Here is a 21,550-nt window from a genome sequence, read left to right on the forward strand (position 1 = left end):
GTATCTCAATTCTCGGCTCAGCTCAGTGGTTGATTTTGTGACCTGACTGCGAGTTACTTAACCTCTCCAAGTCTCAGTAACTCTGTAAAAGGAGACCAGTCACACTACCAACCTCTAGGACCATAGTTGGAATTAGTGAGATAAAACAAAGTGCTTAAGCACAAAGCTTGGCATATTCGACGTGCTCATTAAATTGTTGCGGTTTTTCATGGGTCTCTCAGTAGTTTAACTTTCCTGCCCAAACGATTCTAGCCAAGAATGAGATTATAGCTCATTTAAAATGTTAAGGCCATGAAATTAAGATCCGGAAAGTTTATATTTAGAAATTAAAACAGCTGGGCTCGGTGGCTTACAGCTGTAATCCTAGCACTTTGGGAGGCTGAAGTCGGGGGAGGGGTGCATCACCTGAGGTCAGGAGTTCGAGACCAGCTAGCCAACATGGCAAAACGCTGTCTCTGTTAAAAATACAAAAATTAGCCGCGCGTGTTGGCAGGCTCATATACCCCAGCTACTGGGGAGGCTGAGGTAGTAGAATCGCTTGAACGCGGGGTGCAGAAGTTGCAGTAAGCAGAGATTGCGCCACTTCACTCCAGCCTGGGTGAGACAGCCAAACTCCGTCCCAAAAAAAGAAAAACGTTCAAGATCTCAAGATGAGGCCTCGATTAACGTGGCTCAACAAGTATTTATAATTGGGCTAGGCAGTGTTCTAAGGAAGAGGCTATAGCAGCGTTCTAAGGAAGAGGCTATAGCAGCTCACCAAGGTATAAAGTGCCTGCTCTCATAGAGTTCACATTGTAGTGGGAAAGGCCAAAAAATAAATAAATAAATATCTACTGTGCCAGATGGTGAGTCATAGCAAAATAAGCAGAGTAAGGAGACACGGGGAGGGAGGATGCTATTTTAAATATGTTTGTGTGGGAATGCCTCTCTGACATTTGAGCAGAGAACTAAGGAAGTGATAAAATGAGCCATTTAGCTACCCAGGGTTAGAATATTTTACACAGAAGGATCAGCAAATGCAAAGACCCTAAGTGAAAGTGGGCTTGGCATGTTTGAGAAATAGGCAGGAGGTCGGTGTAGGCTGGAATTCAGTGAGCGGTGGGAGAGTAGCTGACTGAATCAGAAGAGGGAGTAGGGTACTAGAAGGGTACAGTTGTAGAACCTTGTAACCTTTGCAATGTATTCTGAATGAAAAGGGGAGCCATTGGAGGAGTGACCAAATCTGATTTGAGTTGAGAGGAGAACTGCACTGCGGAGAACAGATTGAGCATAAGGGCAACTAGACATTAGAACCCTGTTGTAATGATCCAAGTAATACAGATTGATAACAAACCAGAGTGCAGGTGCTAAAAATAGTGAGAGTCCAGATAAATTTCTAAGATAGAGCAAACAAGATTTGCTGATGTATTGAATGTGGAGTAAGAAAGGAGCAAGTATGAAGCCAGTGAAACTGGCATTTGAACCAGATCATTTTATCAGGTCACACCGAATCAAATCTGTTAGTCAAATAGAAACAATGTCACTTGTGTCATACGCAGGCACACACTGCAGCACTGTGGCAAAAAACATCACCAGATAGCCTCAGGATAAAGACATGTCAACCTCAGAGCAGAGTTATATGTAAGGTTTTTTGTTTGTCTGTTTGTTTTTGGATATGGCATCTTGCTGCTCCGATCACCCAGGCTGGAGTGCAGTGGTGTGATCTCAGCTTTCTGCAACCTCTGCCTCCCAGTTCAAGTGATTCTCCTGCCTCAGCCTCCTGAGTAGCTAGGATTACAGGCATGTACTGCCATGCCTAGGTAATTTTTGTATTCTTAGTAGAGACAGGGTTTCACCATGTTGGCCAGGCTGGTCTCAAACTCCTGAACTCAAATGATCTGCCCATCTCAGCCTCTCAGAGTGCTGGGATTACAGGCGTGAGCCACAGCACTCTTCCTGTTTTTCTTTTCTTTTTCTTTTTCTTTTTTTTTAATAAACTACAGATTTATCTATGACCAAATATTCCATTGGTAAAAGCAAAACACATATACCCTGTGAAGACTGACTCATAGTCAAATGGATCAAAAGGAGCTCATGTAGCCCTAGTAGCTGAAAAGACTGTCTAGGAAGAATCCTTATCAGTGGTGCCCAGAGTATTGAAATAGGCTGATATGTACTCTTTTCTTCACCTTAAAGTACTGCTAAGATGCAGCTAAATAGTTATACAATATTTCAGAGGTTGGGAAGGTTGTCAGAACTTAATCCAACACACTTTTCTCTTTAGCTTTTTCTCACCTTTGTGATGGATAAGGAAACTTGTTCCTAGCCACTGGCCTCCTGGAGCAAATGCTAACTGAAACACAGAGAAACCTGGTCAAAGAGGAGCTCTGGTCCAGGGATCCTTAGAGCAGAATCTAGCTTTAATGGCTTTTCTATTCATTTCCCCATCAAGCTTGCTCCAAAAATGCTTGTTTGGCTTCATGAGGCACAGTTAACGTGTTTATCCCTAATTACCATGCAATACATACCATTATCAGATTAACTTTGCTGTAAGTGATATTTGATTATTACACTTGAAATCTCTCAGTGTACATAAGTTTTTATGTTTTGTTATTCATATACCTTACTGGCCCCATACAATTAAAAATAAAATTAGAGGTAATATCAATTATTGAAACTAATGTTTCTCCCTAGGCTAACCCAGATGATACGTTATTTACCGGGATCAGTGTAAATGCAATTTCTCTGTAAGGAGAGAATCTTGCTAGAAAAACATTTTCTTAAGGAAAAATGATGAAGTAATACTAAAAATAATTCTCCTTTGAAAGAGATCTTAGCCACTGGGGTAGACCAGAAAGGTCTAGACTTCTTTACTCAAACATAGTGCTGGCAGCAGGTGTATTTAAAAAGCTACTAGTGGTATTGGCAGCCACTGATTTTGGCAGCTAAATGGTGATGAGGCTTAGTCAAGCTGTTGAAATGTCTGGACTAAACTGGGCCAAGAGGAGGAAGTCAAAGTGCAGATTGCAGACAACTCAAGGGAGATCACTTTTCTCTGGCCCTGGCTGTGGTCACTGTACAGTGTCAGAAAATAAATCTTTATCTTACTTTGAAAATACCCATGAAAAATAGTAGAAAGATACGTTTTTACCTTTGCATTTTTACATTTCATTGTTAATGGATCATGCAGATGAACTTCCCATTAAAACGATAAAATTGACCTAAATTTTATTCTCACATAAAATCCCTAGAATTCAAAATCACAGAAAGACAACTCTCCTATGTCCCAATTATCTAGTTATGGTATTTTGAGAATACAGTTCGTGGTTAAAAATAGTGGCATTACCACCAGTGGCTTTTCCCGACTATTTTTATAGTAGTTATAAAACTGAGGAAACATTTCCATATACTGTGTATATTTTTAATGTAGGGAAATGTAACATTTTATATTGGACACAAAACAAGAAAGAGACAGTACAACTGGCGGTTTATGTCATGATTTCCTTTGGTCAACAGAATACAACTGGATTTATGTTTCTTTATAGCAGAAAAGCCAAAGAGCCAATATGCAGTAAGCAAGAAGGCACAGCAGTGAAGGAAATATATTCAGAAATTACTTTCCTTTTTATTCTTGTACACCCCATCCTTGATGTGGCGCCAAACCATGAAGCCATTTCTCAGGACCTAATTTCCTCAGCAATGGTGACATTTTCAGTCACAAGTATTCACAAGTACCTCTCAATTATCTATGCTAACAGACAGCTGTGATGATACAGTAAATCCCAAATATAATTTTTTAAATTATAGGTTTCCTTGGACTATTTGGTATCTGTGCATGTGTCTACCTAGAAGAGATGTTACAAAAATCTTGTGATTTCACAAAGCTAAATATAAAGATTTCAGAATCCTGTATCATCTCTCTGTTCTGTTCTGTCTGTCTGTCTGTCTCTCTCTCTCTCTCTCTTCTGACATATCCTTTTCTGTGCTCCTCAGTTCAGTCTTGAGTTGCACCAGATCCACTCAGGTCTGAGCACTAGAGGCAATTGCCTATTTCTTAATAAGAAAGAAAATGGAAGATAATAAGGATTTCTGTTTACTTTTAGTAGTCCCTCATAGTTAAATCGAGAGGCTATCCTTCAGCTAGAGTCAAAAGTATATCCCAAAAAATACCAGAAGTGAAAAGTTGCAATAGTATTGCTTTCATGTTTTTAACCTTCTTTGTTCGTACTTAAGCCTTTATTGCTTAAAACATACATCTCTTCCATCTTTTTTTTTTTTTTTTCAGTTGTTTCACTTAATGGCAGCAGTGCTCTTTAAAATACCTTGGTAAATATTTCTTCAGCAATTCAATTACAGTTTTAATGTTCAATCTATTTGAAAATGCAGGAAGGATGTGAGTAAAACCAGATTTGGAATCATGCCACATCAAATCCAAAGACATACTGAAAGCAGACTCTACACAATAGCAACAAACCTAGTTAATCATAAACAGCCTTGGCATCCTCCATAATTCTGCCGTGGAATTCACCATTATTAATAAGGTTCACATTATAGAGATATTTTAGTTATTTAATCACTCAGCCAGCTTTTCCATGAAATGAAATGTTGGCATTGTGTAGAGGAAGGAGCACCGGGAATAACATTTTCCAGAATTAACACAGTGTCATTTCCAAAGCTTGAGAATCTGGCAGGGGAAGTAAGAAGTATGATTACAAACTTCATGAAGTTCTACCTCTTCCTTAAAAGTAAGGGCAAGAACTTTAAATTCATAAGGACTTCAAGCACTGGAGAGGCCAGGCAATATTTATCTATAGGCTTATGGGATAATCTGTTCTTTCAAGGGGTAGAAGACAAACAGAATGCCGCTCCATGGAAACTGAGAACAGTCCTGATTGGACAATATTGTTATGTTTGCCAGTCAGTACTATGTTTTTACTATATAATATTACCCATTACATATAATGTTTAATCTGTAGAACCTTTAAATTATTTTAAAGATGTTTATGTACCTTTCTAAAATGCTTTATATATATATTCATATAATATACCATTTGAGCAACTAAAATATATAACTGTTTAAACTTCTGTTTTTATTTGTCCTCTCCTTGCTCAAATTGAAAGATAAAGAAAAAAACTTTTTTGAAGACAAATAAAAATATTACTTCTTTATGTTCTAAATTAAATGAAATTAATATTTTATTAGATCTACATCCTATGACTCCTATCTAAGATTATAGTTGTGTATGTTTTACTAATTTACAATAGGATATTTGAAAATGTAATGTAGAGATGACTGGAAACATATGAAAATGAACTAAGTAATTGTCAGTTAATTTTAATTTTCTATACAATTTTTTTAAATGCATGCCTATAGTTGCTACATAACCAAACCTTTATTATTAATACATGATTAGTGAGGTTATCATGCTTTCTTGAAATACATGGAGGGATCCTGAGAGCTGGAATCTACTTCTGTTTCTTTCAGAACCTAGTATTTTAATTTCTTTTATGGATAGTCTATGTATTTTTTGTTTCATGATTCTTTAAAATCATATTTACATAAACTACACCAAAATAAATGCCAATAACCCCATTTGTTTCTTGACACATAGTGAGATAATTGCTCTATGTAGAGATGGTCACACTATGATGAGGCAATACCTCATGAACCAATTCTGGAGGCAGTGCAGCTTCGGGGTGGAATTTCAGGAGTGTTTGCCTCTAGATTTTACCTAGGATGACGGATTATAACTGATGCAAAGGAAAAGATGGTGGGACTGAAGTCAAGAACAGAGGTGCCAACTATCACAAACTACATGGGTGTTTTCCCAGATATAAGGTCCTGTGATAGCAATGGGAGAACAATTTATGTACTAATAAATTCACTTTTTTCCATCATCAGTAACGACAGCTTAATAAAGTGTTTTAAGGTGAAACATGAAAAATTTACAAAAGGTCAGGCTTTGAATTTAGTCTAAGAAAGAGTTCCTAAATTTGCAGGGTAGACTCTCAAATATCCTTATCTAATAAAACATTTAAAGGAATACAGCTCATATCTCTTGCCTGGTTTAAAAGTAACCTGTACAGAAGTAGGAAGATGGGCTAGCATCGTATAACCTTACATACAACTTTCTAGCAGTACATCACCAGGAAAACATGTAGGTAAGTCAAGTTTACCCATGTTTCCTTCACTCTCATTGCGCTGGGTACAGAGTTTTGTTCTCATTTACTATCATGTAGTAATGGTAAAATTATAGTTTTCTGTTTTTAAGGTTAATAAGTGTTAGTACATGTTTTTTTTTTTCAATATGAAACTCACGTGTAAGTTTTCATTCCTTTGGTTCTTAAATGTTTTTTGATCTTTTATATCTCTGTCAAATTATATCTGCTTTTGGAAATGAGTTATACTCTAAGCCTACTTAATGAGCCCCCTATGGGGATAAGTAGACAGTCTGAAGAGAACAAAGGATAAAGCTTGTCTAAGAGGAAATAACAAGAAGGGACATACTTTAAATAGAGTAGTCCAGGAATGCTTCTCTTAGGAAGTGACATTTAAAGTAATGTCTGAAGGGTATCAAGGAATCAGCATGGCACAGCACCTACACTGAAGTCCAGAGGCAGCTACATCTGGTTTTCCTTTCTTCCACATGGAAGAAAAGCATGCGGGAGCTCATAGGCCTAGGAATACAAAGATGTCTACTCAGTGGCTTCATTTTTATTAACTTGGAAGCATCCAAATTACTGTTGACCTAATAAAGCTTCCATCCATGAAAAGAAAAGTTGGAGAAATTTTCCACCAAGAAAGCCTCAGAATTATGCCTATGCTTTATTCTTTTCTGCCTTTTTAGCTTTCCTTCCTTCCTACTCCTCTCTCTCCACAATCTCCTTCCCTTCCTCTTTCCGTCCTTCTTTCCTTCTTTCTTTCCCCAGGTATGATTGTTGAGTTATTCTCATGCATTAGGAATCCATTGGAATCTGCAAATACAGCATTTCATCATTTCTAAGTCAATCTTTTTTTAACATTTAACATCTGTGAGGTTAAAATGCACTTTATGTTTAATGGTATCTTAGAATCAATGAACTATGATACAATGGTACATAACAATAAATCTACTTTAAGAGAAACCAACATTTTAATCAAATTCTAGACATCAATTGCAAATTGTAAGTAAATTTTCTGTAAGGATTAGTGAGAAAGGCACTAAATTGAATCTGCCTATTTTTGTACAAGCTGTTCTATTTAGATTTATATGCTTTACAACTCAATATTTGCTGTATTCATTCTTTTAATTTTAAAAATCTGAAATAATAGAAAGTCATTAATTGAAAAATAACACTTCATAAAGCACACCTTATAATCTGGTCATTATGAATAAAGTGCCTTCTTAGCCATAGAACCGGAGAAGCCTGCCTGAAAACAACGTGATGCACAGGAAAAGACCTGAAAGTTGGAGGAAAATGGATTCCTGACCCTCAATTCCGCCATGCCTGAAGTCAGACTCCGGTGGACTTCCCAGTTACACAAGTCAGTACACTGGTTTTCCATTTTAATTTGTCATTTTAAATAGGATGGTAGACTGTCCCACTTGTTCCTTCTGTGTGCTTAGCACCTCTTGCAAGTCTCTGCTTTCAGAGTGAATGTTGTGTGCTATTGAAACAGATAGATTCAGAAGAAATGTAAAAGCTTCTTCTGCAGGAGTACTTAGGCAATTTCATACATTTAAAATCAGTTCTAAGACTTAAGCCTTTGGTAATGTGACCTAGTGAGAACAAGATGAGAGTTTCTTGAGCCCTCCTAAAATCTAAAACTCCCGAGGAACCTACAGCCCTACAGCATCTTATACCTGGCCTAGGCAGCAGACCCGAGCAGAGAAGTATCCTGAAGTTTCAGCCTGCCCAGGAGTTCTCCAGGGATCACATTTACTGCCTACCTCTGCTGTTAAATATAATAATCATTAAATCAGGGACTCCATTTCTTCTCCTTCTAGACAATTCATGGCCTCCTGGAACATTCATCAAGTCTTAGTTTCCCAATCTCTAAAATATGCTTAGTGATACTTAACACAAATTGTTTCTATGAGTACTGAATGACATAAAGTGCCCAATCAATATTATTATTATAAAAGAGAAAATAGAAATATTGGGTTTCCCCAGTGTTAAATCTTAGAAATTATTCCTTTTTTACTTTGTGAAATAGTTAGAACTTGGCTCATGTAATATGTCTAAGAGTACTATATTGAAATACGATTATTTACAGTACTAATACAGACAATTACTGTACAGATTATAACTGGTTATTTTTGACAAATGTATATACCAGTTTAACCAAAATATAGATTTCATCAGCCTGGAAAATTTATTCCCAGCCAATTCTCTTACCCCAGTGGTTTCTATCACCACAAATTAATGTTCTGTATTCTGGATTTTACAGTATGTACACTTTTGTGTCTCTCGCCAGCACTGTTGCTCCACATCCGAACCAACATTTGATATTTTCAGTGTTTTTATTTTTGGCCACTCTGGTGGGTGTGCCCAGAACTGATGGGAGTAACAAACAATTGTAATTCAAGCTAGCTTAATGAATGGCAGCCCCAGGATTTTTGCTAGCGGTATGTCATTGTGTTTTTAATTTAATATTTATTTTTATTACTCAAGTCATCATATTTTCATTAGTAAACTCATCCCATTCAATCATTATGTTAGTTATTAAAACAATGAATTATAATTTCTTAAATTCTAAATTCAAAGGTGAATATTTAATTTTAAACAATATATGTATTTCAGGAGAGATCTTTTAAGATACTTACTGTTAACTAAGTCATGTTTTCTCGACCAAAATTTTTAATTTAAATAACAGAGATGTGGCTAAATTGGAGAAAGCTTGCCTCAAGCATCCAAGAAAAAGAAAAAAATACTGTTTTATGTGTCTGTCATTGTGTATTTTGGGGGGAAAAAAAACATGTAAGCCCTTGCGCACATACACTCATAAGCCCAGTCATAGAGATTGGAAATGTATGCAATTGGTAACACTTAAGATCTAAAGAAAGGGTATTGCTCTATGATTCTTAGACCTGGCTATACCAGACCCCAATCTGCAGATATTCTGATTCTATTGGTTTGGGGAGTGTCCTTGACATTAATATCTTTTCAGTGTTTTCCCGGTGATCTTAATGTTCCGCCTAGGTTAAGAACCATTACTAATTAATATTTATTTAGTTTTTACATATGGCTAACACTTTGTATGAAATACTCCAGGTGATATAAAGGGCTAGGGGCCATAAAGTTAAGTCCTCTGGGGATATAAAGAATAAAATATATTTAAAAATTCAATAATATGTTTTGAACCACATCAATTCTACCACTGTCATGCTAGGTGTTTGTGCAACTGGTATTGGATTAATAACATCATCTTTAGGTACTGGAGAATGCATGTGAACCTTCTGTATGCATACACACATGCCAAACAGCACATTGATATGACATATATAAAAGATTGAGACTTTTATCTTGTTAATTGTTTCATTGTACAAAAAAGTAGTCCCCTGTATCAATGTTTCTCAAAAGATGGTCTGTATCAGATCATTGGAAGAACTTTTTAAAACTATCATTGCCAAGCCCCAAGACTATACAATTTCAGAAATTGGTCCTAGGATTCCAGAAATCTACATTTTTAATGAGTTCCCAGGTGGTTATAATAATAGAAAAGTTCAAACCCACTGTCTTGACCAGATTTTTTTCCCCTTCGGGGGATGGTGCCCACCTTTGTGACACATGGGAAGGAAGTCATAATATATCCAGATATTGAAATACATACATACATAAATTTTGCCTGTGACATAAATATAGTGCCTTAAGTCATAATTACCAAACATATGAGTGATAGTCATTTTCAGATGCTGGGGCACAGATTAGATAAGCATTGGTTATGTTCAATTCCCATAACCCAGTTGTTGCAGCCATCGCTTTTCCTCCAACTCTCAAATATCATCTAGAGTTTTAATTGCCACATGTGGAGAGAGGATCCCGGTGGAAGGTGACTAGATCATGGGAGTGGTTTTCCCCATGCTATTCTCGCAATGGTGAGGGAGTTCTCAGGAGGTCTGATGGTTTTTTGAATGGCAGTTTTCACTGGGCTTTTACCTTTCTCTCTCCTGCCACCATGTGAAGAAGGCCCTTCCTGCCTCTTCACCTTCCACCATGACTGAAAGTTTCCTGAGGCCTCCCCATCCATGTGGAACTATGAGTCAATTAAACCCCTTTCCTTTATACCACAGTCTCAGATAGTATCTTTATAGCAGTGTGGAAACAGACTAACACTTCAGTAGTCTCACTATTGTTGGTAACACATTATTTGCTCGAACTGTGAATGAGATTGCCAAAAGGGCCTCACATAGGAATATTTTATAATATTTTAAATATTTAAAGGAATTATTGTAATAATATGTTTCAGACATCTTATGAACTACTACCTTGAGGTAGTTTACAGTTTTAACATTAGATCAAGCTACATTCTTTTTGTTGACATCATATCTTGAAACTGAATTTTAGGGAACTGCTGATATTGAAAGCAAGTATCATGAGGAAACCAGCTTCAAACCAGAAATGAGATGGACATGTTCAATGTGATTCTGAATTTTAGAAAGTTATGTAGTGCCCAAATATATACATGTATGTATATATATGTGTATGTGTGTGTATATATGTATGTGTGTGTATGTGTGTATATATATATATATAGAGAGAGAGAGACATATTGTTCAACAAATGTACTTTATAGTGTTCAATAAATATTTGTTGAATATTCACTATAAAGTACAGAGTATCCAGGGCATACACTGATGAATAAGATTTCCCTTCCAAATGTCCTTTATATCTCCCTATATAAATATCCTTTTACAAAAGGGGCTATTTAGTTATGAGATCTTCCTTCTTTGCAACACATGTAAAAATGCCATATCCCTGAATAAAGAATTAGAACAACGATTAATTCTCCTGAGTTGCCATTTTCTACTTCCCTAAATTATGCAGATTTATCAATAATTCAAGAAAACTTCCCATGCACTGTACTAGACAGTTTGAAGCTGTCAGAGCAATAGCTTCAGACACAGTAGCAAAATGACATTTGTGGATAAGAAACTGAATGGCAGAGTCAGCATTCACTAACATGATAATTTTCCTTCAAGGGTAAAAGATTAGTCACCTCACCTTTAAGAGAGATCTCCCTGGATATACTGAGAAACAAGGAAGGAGAATTTAACTTCTGAAAACAGTCTATCCTACAGGATAATAAAGTCTTGGGAACGTTCTATTAGTTTTTTCTTTTCCTTTTTCTTTTTTAAAAACTGAATAATACTTCTAGTATTTTAAACAGGGAGACCACAAATACCTGAGTAAATTGATAAAATTTTAATATAAGAAATTTTAAAGTAGTTTTAGAAACCATTATCTTATACCTAACCTAATAGCCAGAAATACAATGCCACTGTGAACACTTGCCAAGGGGGCGCTGAAACAATTCAGGCCCTCAAATATGTCAAAGTTTCTAGCTGGAAGTTTTGTACCATTACAAAATTCATTGTGATTTCTTTCAATGAGACAGATTTGGACTTAAAGAAAAATACTAGGAAAAAAGCCTTATACTTTTTAAAACATCTGCTCCTATTTTTCTCCATTATTCTCTAACTGAACTTTGAATTATTGAGTTATCAAGAAAATGACAAAAGCAGGAGGGAAGAGAGGAATAAGAAGGAGGAGAGAAGGAAAAGGAAGATGAGAAAGAGTGTGTGTGAGTGTGTGAGAGTGTGTGTGTGTGTGTGTGTGTGTGTTAGTGTACCTACAAGATAATTGGAATAAATAGAATTTACCATTGTTAACAAGTTGAAATTTGAACCTAGTATTGCAGAATGTGCTCTTAAACCAATGTATATTTGCAAAACATATGTTAGTTCATATTAATTCTGATTGATTTTTTGGTGTTCTCAGGAAATGAAATACTTAGTAAAGAAAATATCTTTATAGATCTTTGTCTATGGAGTCCTTACATCCATTTCAATAAAATAATTCCTAGAGTTTGTACTTTGTAATTGGCAAGAAAATGTAAATATTAAAAATATTATGTTCACATTAACATGATTATTAAGAAGGATTCCACATGAAGAAAATAAATGATTTCTCATTTCTGTAACCAAATTTTTGGTTCCTAATTTAAATTTAGGAAAATTTTGAGTCAAATATTATAATTCCCAATAATTTTATGTTAATATTTTTCTGCTGAGAGCTCACAGGAGAGTCTACAGGATGACTCTGCTTAACTACCTTCTTTGTTCATATAAATTCTATATTTGACTGGCAGCTTGAAACCTGGCTGTCTCTCTGAATCAGTCATTAGCAAGGATGATAAACATGTAGAAAGAGTTAACTTGTTAAGATTTTCCTGTTAATACTTTTAAGAATTACAGTTGGACAGAATGGTTAAGGGTGCTAATACTAATTTTGTTCTTATTAAAACAGGCTATGCTCTTCTTTCATGACTAAACTAGATTTCTTTCCCTAAAATCTATCTCTCAGCCATTCATCACCATGACAGCATCATCAGGAATAAGAGAGCTGATCACACACTCTTCCCCGCGGCAGGTGGTAGTACAGCTCATTAATTTGGTGAGTAGGACAGATTCAAGAGTGATATGGCTTTCTTGTTCCTCAAGTCAGTCAGCTGACACTCACTGTCTTCACTGAGTGGTAGATTATAACCAGGTAAGAGAAGTGTTTTTAAAAGTCATTAGAGAGCAATTTGAAACTTACCATAAAGTGAGAATAGGATTATTACACATTTCTTACCAAAATGGCATTCTGCATTACAGATTAGAGATAAAGTTGCAAATTTCAATGGAAACAACTGAGATTTATTACTTAAAGGATGAACTTGACACATAAAGAACAGATTTTCAGAGTCATAAGCTGATTTTCAGTTATGCACAAGAGTACATAGCATCATAAAAGAATATTCAGATCTTACTCTTTTACACACACACACACATACACACACACACATATCAATTATTCTATCCATATTTTGGAGTTATCAGAAAAAAAATTCTCTTTAGGATTCGACTACTATGTCTTATTGTGTAAAAATATCCAGAAATACAAATATGAACCATTATTTTGCCTATCCAAATTCAGCAAAATTATTTCACTTGTAATTTATAAGATACCATCCAGAGCAGCACATGTGCCATTACCTTTCCTATCAAGAATGTGTAGAAACCATTTCAATACTAATGTTAAATATAAATGGCCTAAATGCTTCACTTAAAAGATACATATGGCAGAATGGATAATAATTCAACAACTGACAGAGACTCATTTAACACATAAGGACTCATATAAACTTAAGGTAAGGGGGTGGGTAAGACTATTCCATACAAATGGACTCTAAAAGTGAGCCAGGCCAGGTATTTTTATATCAGACAAATCAAACTTTAAGGCAGCAACAGTAAAAAAGACAAACATTAAATATTAATACTATATATGAAGTATTATATATAAAATACATTATATAATGATAAAGTACTTGTCCAACAGGAAAATATGGCTGTCCTAAATATATATGCACCCAACACTGGAGCTCCTAAATTTATATAACAATTACTACTAGACCTAGGAAATGAGAGACAGCAACACAATAACAGTAGGGAAATTCAGTACTCCGCTGAGAGCATTAGACAGGTCATCAAGATAAAGTCAACAAAGAAACAATGGATTTAAACTATACCCTAGAACAAATGGACTTAACAGATATTTACAGAACATTCTATTCAATAACTGCAGAATATGCATTTTATTCATTAGTACATGGAACATTCTCCAAAGAAGAACATAAAAGGGCACAAAACAAGTCTCAATATATTTAAGAAAATTGAAATGATATCAAATACTCTCTCAGACCACAGTGGAATAAAATTGGAAATCAACTCCAAAAGGAACCCAGAAAACCCATGGAAATTAAGTAACCTGCTCCTGAATGATCATTGGGTAATCAATGAAATCAAGGTGGAAATTTAAAAATTCTTTAAAGTGAATGATAATAGAGACATAACCTATCAAAGCCTCTGGGATACAGTAAAGGTAGTGCTAACAGGAAAGTTCGTATCCTTAAATGCCTGCATCAAAAAGTCTGAAAGAGCATGAATAGACAATCTCAAGGAACTGGATAAACAAGAACAAACCAAACCCAAACCCAGCAGAAGAAGAGAAATAACAAAGATCAGAGAAGAACTAAATAAAATTGAAACAAGCAAACAAAATACAAAAGATAAATGAAACAAAAAAGCAGTTCTTTAAAAAGATCAATGATAGACCATTACTGAGATTAACCAAGAAAAGAAGAGAGAAGATCCAAATAAGCTCAATTAGAAACGAAATGAGAGCGATTGCAACCAACACCACAAAAATACAAAAGATCATACAAGGCTACTATGAACACCTTTACATGCATAAACTAGAAAAACTGGAGGAGATGGATAAAATCCTGGAAATATACAACCCTCCTAGATTAAACCAGGAAGAAATAGAAACTCTGAACAGACCAATAACAAGCAGTGAGGTTGAAATGGCAATTTAAAAATTGCCACCCCCCTAAAAAGGACCAGCCAGGTTCACAGCTGAATTCTTTCAGACATTCAAAGAGAAATGGGTACCAATCCTATTGACACTATTTCACAATATAAAGAGGGAATCCTCCCTAAATCATCCTATGAAGCCAGTATCACCCTAATACAAAACCAGGAAAGGACGTGACAAAGAAAAAGAAACTATAGATCAATATCCCTGATGAACATAGATGCAAAAATCCTCAACAAAATAATAGCTAACCAAATCCAATAGCATATTAAAAAGATAATCCACCATGATCAAGTGAGTTTCATACCAGGGATGCAAAATGGATGGTTTAAAAGATGCAAGTCAATAAATGTGATGCAGCACATAAACAGAATTGAAAACAAAAATCACATGATTGTCTCAATAGACACAGAAAAAGCACTTCACAAAATCAGAATCCCTTTATAATTAAAACCCTCAGCCAAATCAGCATAGAAGAGACATACTTTAATGTAATAAAAGCCATCTATGACAAACCCGCAGCCATCATAATACTGAAGATGGAAAAGTTGAAAGCATTCACCCTAAGAACTGAAATAAGACAAGGATGTCCACTTTCACCACTTCTATTCAGCATAGTACTGGAATTCCTAGCCAGAGCAGTCAGACAACAGAAAGAAAGAAAGGGCATCCAAATCAGTAAAGAGGAAGTCAAACTGTCACTGTTTGCTGATGATATGATTGTATACCTAGAAAACTGTAAAGATTCCTCCAAAAAAGCTTCTAGAACTGATAAATGTATTCAGCAATGTGTCAGGATACAAAATTAATGAACATGAATCAGTAGCTTTGCTATGCACCAACAGCAACCAAGCTGAGAATCAAATCAAGAACTCAACCCCTTTTACAATAGCTGCCAAAAATTAAAATACTTAGGAATATACCTACCTAAGCAGGTGAAAGACTTCTGCAAGGAAAACTGTAAAACACTGCAGAAAGAATTCATAGACATCACAACAAATGGAAACACATCCCATCCTCATGGATTGGTGGCATCAATATTGTGAAAATGACCATACTGACAAAAGCAATCTACAAATTCAATACAATTCCTATCAAAATAGCACCAGCATTCTTCACAGAACTAGAAAAAAAATTCTAAAATTCATATGGAACCAAAAAACAGCCCACATAGAAAAAGCAAGACTAAGGGAAAAAAAACAAAATCCAGAGGCATCACATTACTTGACTTCACGCTATACTATAAGGCCATAGTCACCAAAACAGCATGATACTGGTATAAAAATAGGCACATGGACCAACTGGACAGAATAAAGAACCCGGGAATAAAGCCAAACACTTACAACCTACTTATCTTCAGCAAAGGAAACAAAAACATAAAGTGGGCAAAGGACACACTGTCAACAAACAGTGCTGTGATAATTGTCAAGCCACATGTAGAGAATAAAATTAGATCCTCATCAATCAATCTTACACAAAAATCAACTCAAGATGAATCAAGAACTTACATCTAAGGCCTGAAACTATACAAATTCTATAAGATAACTTTGGTAAAACTCTTCTAGACATTTGCTTAGGCAAAGGCTTTATAATCAACAACCCCAAAGTAAATGCAGCAAAAACAGAGATAAATAGATGGGATTTGATTAAACTAAAAAGCTTCTGCACAGCAAAAGAAACAATCAGCAGAGTAAACAGACAATCCACAGAGTGGGAAAAAATATTCACCATTTATACATCCAACAAACAACTAATATCCACAATCTACAAGGAACTCAAACAAATTAGCAAAAAGAAACCAATCCCATCAAAAAGGGTGCTAAGGATATGAAAAGACCATTCTCACAAGAAGATATACAAATGGTCAACAAACGTGAAAAAATGTTCAACATCGATAATGATCAGTGAAATGCAAATGAAAAGCCCAAGGTGATATCACCTTACTCCTGCAAGAATGGCCATAATCCAAAAATCAGAAGCTGATAGATGTTGATGGGGCTGTAGTGAAAAGGGAATACTTTTTCGCTGCTGGTGGGAATGTAAACTAGCACAACCACTATGGAAAATAGTGTGGAGATTTCTTAAAGAACTAAAAGTAGAACTACCATTTGATCCAGCAGTCCCACTACTGGTTATCTACTCAGAGGAAAAGGATTCATTATACAAAAAAGATACTTGCATACACGTTTATAGCAGCACAATTTGCAATTGCAAAAATATGGACCCAGCTCCCAAATGCCCATCAATCAATTAGTGGATAAAGAAATTATTATATATATATCTCACAATTATGTATCTCATCACAATTTTATGTATCTCATTATATATATATACACACATACACACACACACACACACACACACACATATATATATATATATATATATATATATATATATATATATATACACATATATATATATGATGTGAAGGCATAAGACTTTGGGAAGTCGGGAATGGGTCGGGGGGGTGAGGCATAAAAGACTGCACATTGGGTAGATTGTATACTGCTTGAGTTATGAGTGCACCAAAATCTCAGTAATCACCACTAAAGGCTAAATAACTTATTCATGTAACCAAACACCACCTGGTCCCCAAAAACCCATAAAAATAAAAAATAAGAATTTAAAAGTAATTTTTAAAAAGTGAAAACCTATACTATGAGATTTCAGAAATTAGCATACACCTATGTGTGTGTGTGTAGATATATATGCACACACACATTAGGTGTGTGCTAATTTATATTTTATATATAGGGTGTATATGTATATAATATTAATATAATTAGAATTAATTTATAATATATATTTATAATATATACATACATAATTATAATTAATTACAATTATGTATATATAATATAATTATAATTAATATATAATATATATAATTTCTATATATACATAGGTGTATGCTAATATATGTGTGTGTATATATATATATATATATTAAGAATTTGTAGAGCAATCTGTCAATATTTCAAAAGCAAACCTCTCAGCTCATGAATCAACTGTATCATGCTTGGGAATCACATCATCCAAAGGGGAAACCAAAGAATAGGAACCTAAGAATAAGTTTAATGTTAAGATTTGACAAAGCTAAGAGGTATGCCTATATAAATGCATTCTCAGCTTGAAATCTGTCATTACAAAAATCAATAAATTTAGCAAGTTTAAAAAGAATATCTAAGTCATATTATTTTCATTATTCATAATTTCCATTTCTCATTGTAAATTCTGTCTCCTACTAATAAGGAAAAATATAATAAAATTTTTATTTTGTATTTTGAATTGTTTACATAATCCACTATATTTTCCTTGTTAATTGATTATATTGAAAACACATTAAGTTTTTATCAAAGTATTGCATACACATGGCTTTATAAATCAAAGTTCAGAAAGATTTACAATAAATAAACCTCAGTCCTCTGCCCTACTTCTTTCTTCAAAGACCTGTTAAAAACAGATGTAATCATCTTACAATATTTCTGTTTTTAGCTCTTCTGGCAGTTACTACTATAATTCTAAATAATAAGTTGATATATTTTGATCAATTTTAGCCTCTATCTATTAGCTTTCTGCTCCAATAAACAAGGATTTAAGTAAACTAACTTTCTCAACTCTTCTCTAGAAATGTTTATATCAGTTATCCACTCATCCATCCACTCATTCATTTAACAATTACTTATTATTTTCCTATTCCGGGGAGCTTTTTGTGTGCCTGGATATACCAACTAATAAAAAAGACAATCATTCCCATTCTTGAGACAGAAAATCAGCATCATAATTAAGTAAGTTATATTATAGTATGTTAGAGGGGTGTATGTGTTGTAGAAAAAAGATAAAAGACAGCAGGTGAGATTGAGAGTGCTAAAGGCAAGGTGAATTGTATTAAATAGCAAGGTCTTGCAGGTATGAGCATCGGATAGCCATGCTACTATTTGGGAGAAAAGTGCTCTTCCCCAGAGGAACCAACCAATGTAAGGGACAAAGTTTACCACTCATGTTTGATGACCAACAAGGGGCCACAGTGGTGAGAACAGCCAAGGAAGGAGCAGATGAGCTTACAGTGGGGAGACAAAAAGGACCATGAAGTCATGGCAAGCTCTTAAAACACTTTAGGTTTCTACTCTTGAGTCGTCTGTGAAATCGTTGTGTGGTTTTGGGAGACTTGACAGGATCTTTCTTACATCTTAAAAAGATCTCTCTGGCTTCTGAGTTTGAATAGTCTGTAGAAAAAGCATGAAGCAGAGAGACGAGCTGGGAAGCTATTGCAATAATTTAGGGCAGAAACTACAGTAGTTGGATGAACATGAAAGCAGTAGAAGCATTCAGGAGTCATTTGCTAAATATATTTTGAAAATAGAGCCAACAGAATTTCCCGATAAATTGGATTCAAGTTGTCAGAAAGAGGAAGGAGTAAATGATAATGCAATAAGTTTAGTCTCTCTTTAAATTATTCTTGTAACTTTAAATAATATACTTTTATGAATTGTTGTAGTAGACATCTGTCATTGCCTCCAAGTAATGTATTGAGTATCATATTTGGGGAAAACCTAATATGACTCCTTCCTCTCCAATTTGAGTCAAAATCCAAGTGCCATTTCCTTTTCATCTATAAGAGAAGCATGTGACCTAGTTTCCAGCAATCTATGCAAAGTTTCTTTCATACAAGAACATGAGGGAAAAGAAACAGGCTTCTCTGGAAATTCCACTTGTATAGGTGTGTGGGTGGCAGTGGGTGTGAGACTTTTGGTGGTAGCAACAATAGTGATAATGGTTTCCCAGTGTTGCAAGATCAAGTTCTTGGCATAAAAGTGTAACTGCTTGGGCAGCAGAGGTCATTTCTTTTAGTGGTTAGTAGAAACCAACCAAGACTTGTTCTGCAACATGCTTTTGGGTGTTATTCTTAGACTCAGCCTTGAACTTGTTTTTCAATAGCTCTGCTATAGCTAAACTCTCATTGCTAGCTTTCCAATCTAATTCTGGTGGTCTTCTTTCTACATAATAAAGTCGAAGTCACCTTCCATTGCTTGCAACTAACACCCTTGATGAATGCCAGCAACTAGAGACAGTCTCCATCTTAGTACATGTTGTGCGACTATAACAAAATACAACAGACACTGGCAGGTTTGGACTCTGGTTCAAAGATGGCGCTTTGTTACCGCATCTCTGGAGAGGAGGAATGTTGAGTCCACACATGGCAGAAAAGCAGAAGGAGCCAACCCACTCCTGAAAGCCCTTTTTATAGTGACAATCAATTCAAAAGGACTCTACTCTCATAATCTAAACCCTTCAGAAGACACAGTTAGACTGAACATTAACTTTCCAACACAGGAATTTTGGAGGACATATTTAAATCATAGCAGTGTCTTTTCATTCTGCATTTGTGGGATAAGGATGCTGGTGTCTCTGTCTTTCCCATCAGTTTTATTCTCTTCCAACATCAGCAATCTAAAATTGAAATTTTAGAGAATAAATGGTTGATTCTGTCTTAGCTCAGGATACTATAACAAAATACAGGCCGGGCATGGTGGCTCAAGCCTGTAATCCCAGCACTTTGGGAGGCCGAGGCGGGTGGATCATGAGGTCAAGAGATCGAGACCATCCTGGTCAATATGGTGAAACCCCATCTCTACTAAAAATACAAAAAAGTAGCTGGGCATGGTGGCTTGTGCCTGTAATCCGAGCTACTCAGGAGGCTGAGGCAGGAGAATTACCTGAACCCAGGAGGCAGAGGTTACAGTGAGCCGAGATCGCACCATTGCACTCCAGCTTGGGTAACAAGAGCGAAACTCCATCTCAAAAAAAAAAAAAAAAATACCATACGGCGTGACTTTTAAACAACAGGAATTTATTTCTTACAGTTCTGGAGTCTGGAAGTCTGAGATCCAAGTGCCAGCATGGTTGAGTCTCGTGAGAACATTTTTCCAGGTTGTAGATTGCAGACTTTCCTTGTACCCTCAAATGGCAGAAAGCAAAGAGCGTATATTAGTCCATTTTCACACTACTGATAAAGACATACGTAAGACTGGGAAATTTATTTAAAAAAAAAAAGACGTTTTAATGGATTCACAGTTCCATGTGGCTGGAGAGGCATCACAATCATGGTGGGAGGCAAAAGGCATGTCTTACATGGTGGCAGGTGAGAGAGAATGAGAGCCAAGCAAAAGTGGTTTCCCCTTATAAAATCATCAGATCTTGTGAGACTTATTCAGTACCACAAGAATAGTATGAAGGAAACCACCCCCATGATTCGATTATCTCCCACCAGGTCCATCCTACAACATGTAGGAATTATGAGAGCTACAATTGAAGATGAGATTTGGGCAGGGACACAGACAAACCATATCAGAGCGGTCTCTAGGGTCTCTTTCATAAGGACACTAATCCCGTTCATGAAAGCTCTACTCCCTCTTGGCCTAATAACCTCCCAAAGGCTCCAACTCCTAATACCTTCAAATTGAGGGTTACAATTTCAACACATGACCCAAACATTCAGCCCATAACAATGGCACTTATATTTAATCCTATAATCATAACCAAATCTATGGTTTGTCTATAATTCTAAAAGTAAAAATAGTTAAATTTAAACTGTGATTTAAACATGTAAATCCCATTTATTTCAAATTCAGCTAGTATAGCATAACTATATCATATACCTTTTTTGTTTATCCCATAGGGTCTTATTATCAATGTTTAATTTTTGTACTGTCAGCATTTGTTTCATTGTTTTGATCAGCCAACAGCTTAAGTCTCAGAATATAATCAAATCTCTGAATTCCATATTTTTTCCTAGGAACTTTGCAAAGTTTTCTGTCCTCTGGTTGCAATCAGGACTAATTGTCATCTAAGCCACAGCTGTTTTTCAGATTTCCCTTTATCACTTCTCATTGTTATAATCATTAATTCTTGCATTCCTTGGCCCTACCTTTATTGTTTAATTTCC

At 35.5% G+C, this 21,550-nt stretch overlaps 1 protein-coding gene across 1 annotated transcript in view; it reads right to left on the reverse strand.

Moving 5' to 3' along the window:
• NEK7 (NIMA related kinase 7) overlaps positions 1–20,554 on the reverse strand; it is a 177,854-nt gene extending 157,300 nt beyond the window's left edge. The window contains exon 1 of the mRNA XM_074385080.1: positions 20,467–20,554. The gene's annotated coding sequence lies outside the window, so the exon portion shown is untranslated. The remainder of the gene's footprint in view (positions 1–20,466) is intronic.
• Positions 20,555–21,550: the final 996 nt, after the last annotated feature.

The sequence above is a fragment of the Saimiri boliviensis genome, chromosome 14, assembly GCF_048565385.1.
Source record: "Saimiri boliviensis isolate mSaiBol1 chromosome 14, mSaiBol1.pri, whole genome shotgun sequence".
In the NCBI taxonomy this organism is placed as follows: domain Eukaryota; kingdom Metazoa; phylum Chordata; class Mammalia; order Primates; family Cebidae; genus Saimiri; species Saimiri boliviensis.